The sequence below is a fragment of the Chiloscyllium plagiosum genome, unplaced genomic scaffold (assembly GCF_037043375.1).
Source record: "Chiloscyllium plagiosum isolate Xiang-an unplaced genomic scaffold, Cpla_swu_hap1 HiC_scaffold_21, whole genome shotgun sequence".
NCBI lineage: Eukaryota > Metazoa > Chordata > Chondrichthyes > Orectolobiformes > Hemiscylliidae > Chiloscyllium > Chiloscyllium plagiosum.
The window spans coordinates 30,423,625-30,433,290 of NW_028270159.1; the positions used below are offsets into that span (position 1 = coordinate 30,423,625).

Sequence of the window (9,666 nt, forward strand, 5' to 3'; positions counted from 1 at the left end):
CTGTGTGCGCGTCTGTGTATATGTGTGTAGGAGTGTGTGTGTGTGTGTATACTGCAGTGGTGGTCACCTGTAATGTGACATGAACCCAAGGTCCCGGTTGAGGCCCTCCCTATGGGTACTGAACTTAGCGATTAGCCTCTGCTCGGCCACTTTTCGCTGTTGCCTGTCCTGAAGTTCGCCTTGGAGGATGGTCACCTGAAGGTCCGAGGTCAAATGTCCTGGACCACTGAAGTGTTCCCCAACTGGGAGGGAATACTCCTGTCTGTTGATTGTTATGCGTTGCCCATTCATCCATTGTCGTTGCCTTTGCTCGGTTTCCCAATGTACCATGCATCAGGGCATCCTTGCCTGCAACGTATAAGATAGACAATGTTGGCTAAGTCACATGAGTACCTGCCAGGTACAAGAAGGGAGGTGTCCCCTCGCGTAATGATGGTATCTATGTCTGCAGTTTAAGACATCCAGTGCTGCCACCTCTGTAATATGGACATTTTTCAAGATGTCACCATCTATTTCCCCACTCTCTACATCTTCCATGTCCTTCTCCACAATAAACAATGATGCAAAATACTTGTTTAGTATCTCACCAATCTCCTGTGGTTCCACATATAGGCTGCCTTCCTGATCTTTGAAAGGACCTATTCTCTTCCAAATCACCCTATTGTTCTTAATGTATTTATAAAATCCTTTTTAATTCTCCTTAACCCTATTTGCTAAAGCTATCTCATGTTCCCTTTTTTGCCCTCCTGATTTCCCTCTTAAGTATACTTCTACTGTCTTTATACTCTAAGGATTCTCTTTATACCTGACATATGCTTCCTATCTCTTGACCAACATTTCAATTTATCTCATCATCCCAGATTCTCTACACCTACCAGCCTTTCCTTTCACCCTAACAGGAATATACTGTCTCTGGATTCTCGTGATCTCATTTTTGAAGGCTTCCTAGTTTTTAGCCATCTCTTTACCTGCGAACATCCGCCCCGAATCAACTTTTGAAAGCTCTTGACTAATACCGTCAAAATTGGCCTTCCTCCAATGTAGAACTTAACTTTTCATCTTTCCTTTTCCATCACTACTTTAAAACTAATAGAATTATGGTTGTTGGCTCCCCCACTGACCCCTCAGTCACCTGCCCTGCCTTATTTCACAAGCGGATGTCAAGTTTTGCACCTTCTCTCGTAGGTACATCCACATACTGAATCAGAAAATTTTCTTGTATACACTTAAATTCCTGCCCATCCAAGCCCTTAACATTATGGCAGTCCAAGTCTATGTTTGGAAAGTTAAAATCTCTTACCATAACCACCCTATTATTCTTACAGATAACAGATCTCCTTACAAATTTGTTGCTCAATTGCCCACTCACTAATGGGGGAGGGGGGGGGGGTGGTGAGTCTATAGTACAATCTGAATAAGATTATCATCCTTTTATTTTTTAGTTCCATCCAAATAACTTCACTGGACATATTCCCAAGAATATCCTCCTTAACTACAGCCATATTGTTATCCCTTATCAAAATCATTATTTCCCCCCCTTTCTCTCGCACCCCACTTTCTATCCTTTGTATAGTACCTAAACCGTGGAACATTAAGCTCTAATTGCTATGAATATCCCAGTTCCATGTTCCTAACCATGTCCTGAGTTCATCTGCCTTCCCTTTTAGACCTCTTGCATTGAAATAAATGCAGTTTATAAATCTCACCTTTCTCTGCCTGCCGTGACTGTTTGACTTGCTCCGTTTCCCGAATGTTCTTGGCTCAGACTGATCTCTTTTGTTATGACTCTCCTGCTTAATTTTAAACAAGGAACAGAAAAGATTTATCTGTAATCTGTACATAATTCTTGGCCACTCGAATTTTTAAAGTAAAAATTAACAACTTTATTTCTTAAAATATAACAGAGAATAATTAACTAGCCACTATTTACAATTTCTTTCTCTAACCTATCTTTTACCTTCCCTTCTATAATACTAGTCCAATAAAAACCAAATTAAGATTTACAAAACTATACTTATCTCAAAACCAGGCAGCTGTAGGTTCTTGTCTTTGGATCTTCCTGGATCTTTTCTCCTTGTTAGGAATTTCTGCATCACAGGTTACTGATTGAAAAGGTACTTTTGAGAGAGCTATTTTTTTAAGCAGTCTGGTACATGTTGGGTTTGGCAGTTCTCCTCTCAACTGTTCAATTCTCCCCCTCAGAGCATCGGATTGTGTCATTGGCTTTTAAGATTGTCAATATATTCAATTCAAATTGGATTGGAGTTTGATTTTCTTTTTGGGGAGGGCGCTAATAAATTAAACTGGCCAAATTCAAATTTGTGTTGTTGTCACAGCTATTCAGTGAGTGGTTTGTTCTTAATCAAATGTTACCTTGTAAATTCTCTAGCACTCTGTGTACTTGCCAAGTCCTACACTCTCTTAAACGTACACCCACATAACACCTCCTCCCTTAGGAAAAAAATTAACCATCATAATGAAAAAATGGCTGCTTTAAACCTTTCAAAACGCATTACTCTAACATACACACACACACAGGTATAAGTTATCTGTATGTATATATCCCTTATCAAAATCACTTTTAAGATTGTCAATATACTCAATTCAAATTGGATTGGAGTTTGCTTTTTTTGGGGGGGTGGTATAATTTAAACTAATTAGCTGAATTAGAATTTGTGTTGTCTCATAGCAACTCAGCGAGTGCTGTTTGTTCTTAATCAAAATGTTACTTTGTAAATTCTCCATCACTCAGTGTACTTGCCAAGTCCTACGCTATCTTAAAGGTACACCCACATCTTCATAACACTTTCTTCATTATCTCCCTAGGTCCTAACTCCCCTGCCCCCCATTACTACCCTTGAGGACCTCCTTTTTAAATCCCTGCCCAACCTTCTATATTCTCCCTTCAGAATCACATCCTTTTTCCTTCCTATGTTGTTAGTTCTAATGTCCACAATGACCACCTGCTGGTTCCTCTCTCCTTTGAGAACGTTCTGCACTGTCTCGGAGATATTCTTGATCCTGGCACTAAGCAGCAGCATTCAGATTTCTAGCTGCCGGCTGCAGAAATGTCTGTCTGTGCCTTTGAATAGAGAGTCCCTGATCACAATCAATTGCTTGGAACCTGACATACCCCTTGTTACATTAGAGCCTGTCCTGGTACCAGAAACTTGGCAGTTCGTGCTACATTCCCGAGAGTCCATTATCCCCTACATTTTCCAAAACAACATCCTTGTTTGAGACGGGGATACTCACAGGAGATTCCTGCACTACATTCTTCCAACTGACTGACTGTCTGTGGTTTTTCTCTCTTCCTATAACTGCCATCCATCACACCCCCTAGCTCATGTAAATTCCTCACTACCACTGGAACCAATCCATGCAACATAATTGCATTTGCAACCAAAGACACTTTCTGCAGACATAATCATCAGTAACATGGAAACTCTCCATAATCCCCCACATCTGACAGGGAAAAGCACAAACAGAGAATAGCCAGGGAATTCCTAGAGGCATAGCACTCATCCACAGATTCTATCAATAAGCACATCGACCTGGACCCAATATACCGGCCACTGCAACAGACAACTGGAACTGACAACCGGAAGCGACAGATTCAAACCACTACAAATGCCGGAGGAAAGATCACAGAAGTGCTTCACAGGAGGCTCCCAAGCACTGAGGATGTCACCTAGACAGGGGATGAAACGTCTGCAACACAAATTCCCAGCTCGGCAAACAGAACCACAACAACGAGCACCCGAGCTACAAATCTTCTCACAAACTTTGAACATTTGATCATGTTTCTCAACCTCCAATCTACTGTGTTTTTCTTGTAACACTTGATCCCCTTACTAATCAAGTACTGTCTTAAATACACTCAATATTTTGGCCTCTACAGCCTTCTGTGGCAATGAATTGTACAGTTTAACCACTCTTTGGCTGAATAGATTCCTCCATATCTCAGTTCTAAAGGGTCATTGCGTCACTCTGATGCTGTGCCCTCAGGTTCTAGTCTCTCCTACTAATGGTAATATCTTCTCCACGTCCACTCTACCCAGGCCCCTCCGTTTTCTAAGTTGCAATCAGATGCCCCCCCATCCTTCTGAACTCTGAGTATAGACCCAGATCGTCAGCTGCTCTTCATGTGACAAGCCCTTCATCCCCAGGCTCATTCTTATAAACCTCCTCTTAACTCACTCCAACCTATTGTTTCTTAGATACACAGTATTCTAAACATGGTCTGCAGTACATTTCTGCTCTGTATTCTAGCCCTCTTGAAACAAATGCATACATTACACTTGTCTTCCTAATTGCCAAATGAACCTGCATATTATCCTTAAGAATGAACTATGATTCCCAAGTCCCTTTTGTGCTTCAGATTACCAAAGCCTTTCCACGTTTACAGAATACTCTACAAATCTATTCTTCCTACTAAATTGTATAACCTGTTTCTCACATTATGTTCCATTTGCTGCTATTTTGCCCACTCTCCTAGCCTAAGCCCTTTTACAGCTTCCTCAACGTTACCTGCCCCTCCCCCTCTGTGACATGTGCAAATGCAGCAGCAACACCTTTAGTTCCTTTGTCCAGATCATTAACATAAAACATGAATTGTTATGGTTGCAACACTAACTCCTATGAATTCTACTAGTCACCAGCTACTCCAGAAAGAGCTTTTTTGCTACTGTTTGCCTTCTGTAATTCATCCAATACTCTATTGGTGTCAGTACCTTGCCTCTAATAACATGGACTCTTATTTAGCAGTCTCCTGTGCAGCACCTTGTCAAGGCCTTCCAGAAATCTAACTAGTTCACACCCACTAACTCTCCTTTATCTAACTTGCTCAATACCTCAAAAGAATTTTAACAAACTAGTCAGGCATGATCTCCCCTTGATGAAGCCGTGCTAATTCAGATCAATTTTATCATGTACTTCCAAGTACACTGCAACTTCATCCTTAACAATGGACTCTAAAAGCTTCCCAATGTTAGATGTCAGAGTAACTGATCTACAATTTCCCATCTTCTGCCTTCCTCCCTTCTCAACCAGTTATATTAGCTATTTTCCAGTCCTCTGGGACCCTCCCTGACTACAGCGATTCCTGAAAGATCACCACCACCCCTTTATAACTCTGGGGTCAGGTGCATCCGATCTGATTTATCTGTTGTCAGATCTTTCAGCTTCCACACCACCACCACCTTCGGTGATGGACACTACACTTCATTCTGACCCTGACTCCCTTGAAGTTCTGGTATGCTGCTGGTGTTTTCCATTGTAAAAATGATGTAAAGTACCTATTGGATTCCTCCACCATTTCTTAGCTGTCCATTATTATTTCTGCAGCCTTGTTTTCCATCAGTCTAACCCCCAGACTAGCCTCTCTCTTACCTGTTGATACCTTTAAAAAAAATCAATGGGGTTGGGGGGAAGAAGATGAACAATGAGCATAAGCTAGCCAGTAATATAAAATAAGATGGCAAGAGTATTTTTTGTTATCCTGTACTTTTTTTTTAAAAAGGCAGTTTCCCACTAATCTTTACCACAGTTTATGCTTTTTCTATTGTTTTATGCTGTACCTGACTTCTCGTCAGCCACAGCAGCCTAATTCTCCCCTTATCTTGGGATAGACTTCCAATTTACACCCAGAAAATTCCTGCTTTTGCTGCTCCATTGTCTTCCTTTCTAATCAACTCTGGTCAGCTCCTCCTTGATGTCTTTGTAGTCATCTTTATTCAGTTCTAATGTTGCACCTGATTCCAGCTTCTCCTTCTCCAACAGCAGGGTGAATTCTATCATATTAAAGTCACTGCTCCATAGAAGATCCTTCAGCTTGAGCTCCTTTTATCAAGTTTTCCTAATTACACCACCAAATCCAGGATTGCCTGTTCCCTATTGGGCTCTACCACAACCTTCTCCAAAACAAAATCTTGTACATGTGCCACAAATTCCTTTTCTTGAAATCCTCTAACAACCTGATTTTCCCATGCACATTGCATGCTTATCATAGTAAGACCCTTTTTACATGCCTTTTCACCAACCAGGGAAAACATTTTCCCTGCATTGAGTTTGTTTAGCTCTATTAGAATTTTCATTCACTTCTTTAATCCTCGCTAATTCTTCTAATCTCTAGTGAGTATAGGCTAAGTTGAACCAATTTCTCCTTGTACAACAGTCTTTCTATTCCCAGCATCATTTTGGCGAGCCTCCACTGTACTCCTATATGGCATTCCTTAGCTAGGGTGCCCAAAACTGCACACAATACTCCAGATGTGGTCTTACCAAGACCTTTTAAGATAACACTACTTCTGAACTCAAATAAAAGTCAACATACAATTTACCTTCCTGTTTGCTGCATCATGCTCGTCAGAAAAGGTGGCACCTGAAAAGCACAGCAGGTCAGGCAGCATCGGAGGAGCAGGAGTTGACATTTCAGGCATAAGCCCTTCATCAGGAATAAAGGGCTTATGCTTGAACCCCTTTTTGACTCGAATTCTCCAGCATCTGTAGTCCTCACTTTCTCCTAGTTGCTGCATCACCCAGTCTACTTTAATTGACTGGTGTACGACACTTCGATCGCTTTGTGCCACACTCGCCAATATATCAGCAGTCAAATAATACTTTGTTGTGGTGTGTGTAAACTTCACATTTATCCAGTTTATTGCATCTGCTATGTTTGTGCGCACACACAACTTATATAGACTACCTTGAAGCCTCCTCACAACCCCACCCATTTTTGTGTTGACAGCAAACTTGGAAAATGTTACATTTGGTATTTGTCCAGGTCATTTGTAGACAGGTGGGGCTAAATCACTGATCTTTGCAATACCACGAGTCACTGGTTACCACTTGGAAAAAGATCTATTTATTCTCACTGTGGCATGTATCTTAGACATAAAAATGTATTAACCCATATCTCTTTAACTTTTCTCACTAACCTCTTGAAGGACCCTATCAAAGCCTTCTGAAAATCCAAATAATTTTTTCAGAATCTTCTGTTAGGAGCGAAGGAAGGTGCTTTCCAAATGTTCTCCAGCTGTGACCACACAGAGATTTGAAAACAGTGAAGGTTCCTCTGAAAATGAGAGACTGAGGGGAATAGTTACTGAGGGCAGGGGCCTATTTTAGAGGGAACACAGCTGTTAGAATCCCATTGGAGCTACATTGTCTATAGTTTATACGTGGTCTGAAGGTTCTTATGTTGCAATTCTTTACATTGTGTAGTTTTTGTGCTAATTAAATGAACATCCTCTGACATGTGTTCCACAAGTGTTAGTGTCTTGTATTTTCCATTTTTGTTGCTCCACCTTTGGTGGTCATGCTTCTGGCTGTCTAGTCCTCAGCTCTGGAATCTCTTCCGTACACGTCTGCCTCACTCCTCCTTAAAACCGAACTCATTGACCAAGCTTTTGGTCACCTTTACATGCTTCACTCAAGAAACCACACATGGAAAGTACTTTTGGAAATGTTACTATGATAAAGGCACTATATAAATACAAACTCTTGTTTAAGCTATTAGCTTGGCTTTGTTTCTGAATTAAAGTGCACAAACGCTTTGTAATGATAATTATACCCATTGTTACTTTTCATCATTCATTCATTAACTTGTGCAAAATAATATTTCAATATCTAAGTAACAGCTTAGCAGCAGAATATTTCAATTCATGTGATTAGAATACCAAGCTCTTAAAGCTGACAATGTTTATGTTAAAGTCTTTTAATATCCATTATGTAATTACTAATGGAAGAATAGTGGTTCATTTTTTATGTGCTCATAGATATGCAACAGCTCACCACACTGTTAACCTTGTTCATAGTTGTAGACAGGCATTAAAGCTTTTGCTGACAATCCATATTGCGTAGCATGGCAAATGTGGAGAAGTTAACAAGTCAAAATTTTCAAAGAAACATCTCTGGCTTAAGACTATAAAGTTGCTACCTGTAAAGAGGGAAGGATGTACATCTGAAGATTATTTCAATATTTAGAAGGTTAAATTGTTAGATAAAATGTATGATTTATTACATTTTTAAATTGAAAGGCATTTTGTGTTTAAATGCAAAGGAAACCCAAAAGGTACTGTGTAGTATTAGGAACAAAGTCTGGTCTTTTTCTTATACCTGAATACTGCTTAGAAAACATATTTTAGTCCTTTTGCTCATTTATATCTGAGGTAAAATAAGATACAAGAACTTCAAAGTTGTTTGTTGACTCTTACTCATGACAATTGTCAGCAGTTTTACCTATTCTTTACCTCTCCAGTTATATTTTGTTCAGATCAGTAAAAGTTTTCTCTCATTTGCATTTTGAGAAACAAACGTATCTGAAACGTACTTTTGTTCTTTTGCTTTACAGATGATAATGGATCAATTTCTGGCATTTTGTTTTCCTTTCAAACTTTAATAGTTGTAGTTTTATTAAAAAGATGAAAAGTGATGTCTTAGTGCTTGGTTTTTTTGGTTAAAGTTTTATTTAAATAAAAAAATGAAAAATTATTGTCTTTATATCCTGTGTTCTCAAAACATGCCCAAGTGTTTCGTAGTCAAATTAATTTATTTTGAAACATTTTTACTGTTATCAATTGCATAACACAGTCACAGTTTTAGTATAGTATTCTGTAGTGAGCGTCAGTTTAAAAAAGTCAGTTTCTAGCATGCATCTCCCTCTAGTCCCTTTATTGGTGTAAGTTTGAATTTCTCAACAGTATGCCGATTTACTTCATTATTACTAAGATAGAATTTTAAACAAAATAAGTATTGTTTTGTGATTCTTAATCTGTCAAATATCCTTTTTTACATTCTATATGAAATGGTCATTTAAAAAACTAGTTCTAAACCTAATGTAACAGGTGAAATAGAACAGTACTAAGATTGTCAAACTCCATTTAATTAGATATCCTATTTTAGTCATCTGTTCAAAATGTTTTCCGTTTTAAATCAGTAGTTCATTTTAATAACCAAGAAAGCTTAATGCATCTTTTAGATCATGTTATGTACATACAGTCCTAAAATCACCTGTGAAAGAAAACACCCACAAATTGTGCACACAATTGAAGCATTTTACAAACTATGAGCAATTAGGAAAGAGAGACTGATTACATTTATAGTGTTGCAAAAATGGAGTGGAACCTCATGAAGAAATAAAATTGATGCATCTGAACTCTAGCTTCAGAGAATGACAATACTAACGTCGGAGCAATCTATGATTAATAATACCACAAAAATAGCTTTATTGGGTTGTTGCAATACACCAGGATTCCAGTACAAAATCTGAACACTGCGTGGTGCAAACTGTGAAGGATAATGGTGCACAACACTGTTTCACAATAGGGAAATATATAGTATTTTGGAAATGAACATGACCCATCCTCTAACTCATCAGCAAAATGATGCAAGTAACAAAACAGGATATAAAATTACATCTACTCAAGTCAATTTTACATTACAAGTTGAAAGTAGTAACACAAGGAAAAGTATGATGGAAGAAAACTGTGTAATCCATTTCATTTTTATTGAAATAGAGCTGCCACTTTATCAATGATGCAGAGATAAAGTGGTGTTGAGTTTACAAATTTCCTGTATTTATGGTTTGGCATTAGGCTGTATGTGTTCTAAGATATTAAATGTACTTACATTCAAAAACCTGGCCTGGTACATGCATTTAGTGGG

The 9,666-nt window shown here is 38.8% G+C and overlaps 1 protein-coding gene across 19 annotated transcripts in view; it reads left to right on the plus strand.

Moving 5' to 3' along the window:
- Positions 1 to 8,640, plus strand: part of LOC122564803 (uncharacterized) — a 98,443-nt gene extending 89,803 nt beyond the window's left edge. For 6 of the 19 annotated variants that reach the window (XM_087998459.1, XM_087998458.1, XM_087998457.1 and 3 more), the window contains one exon: positions 8,354 to 8,638. The gene's annotated coding sequence lies outside the window, so the exon portion shown is untranslated. Of the gene's footprint in view, positions 1 to 8,353 lie in introns of all 19 variants that reach the window. The other 13 variants (XM_087998466.1, XM_087998465.1, XM_087998473.1 and 10 more) reach the window with 4 other exon arrangements.
- The last annotated feature ends 1,026 nt before the right edge of the window (positions 8,641 to 9,666 follow it).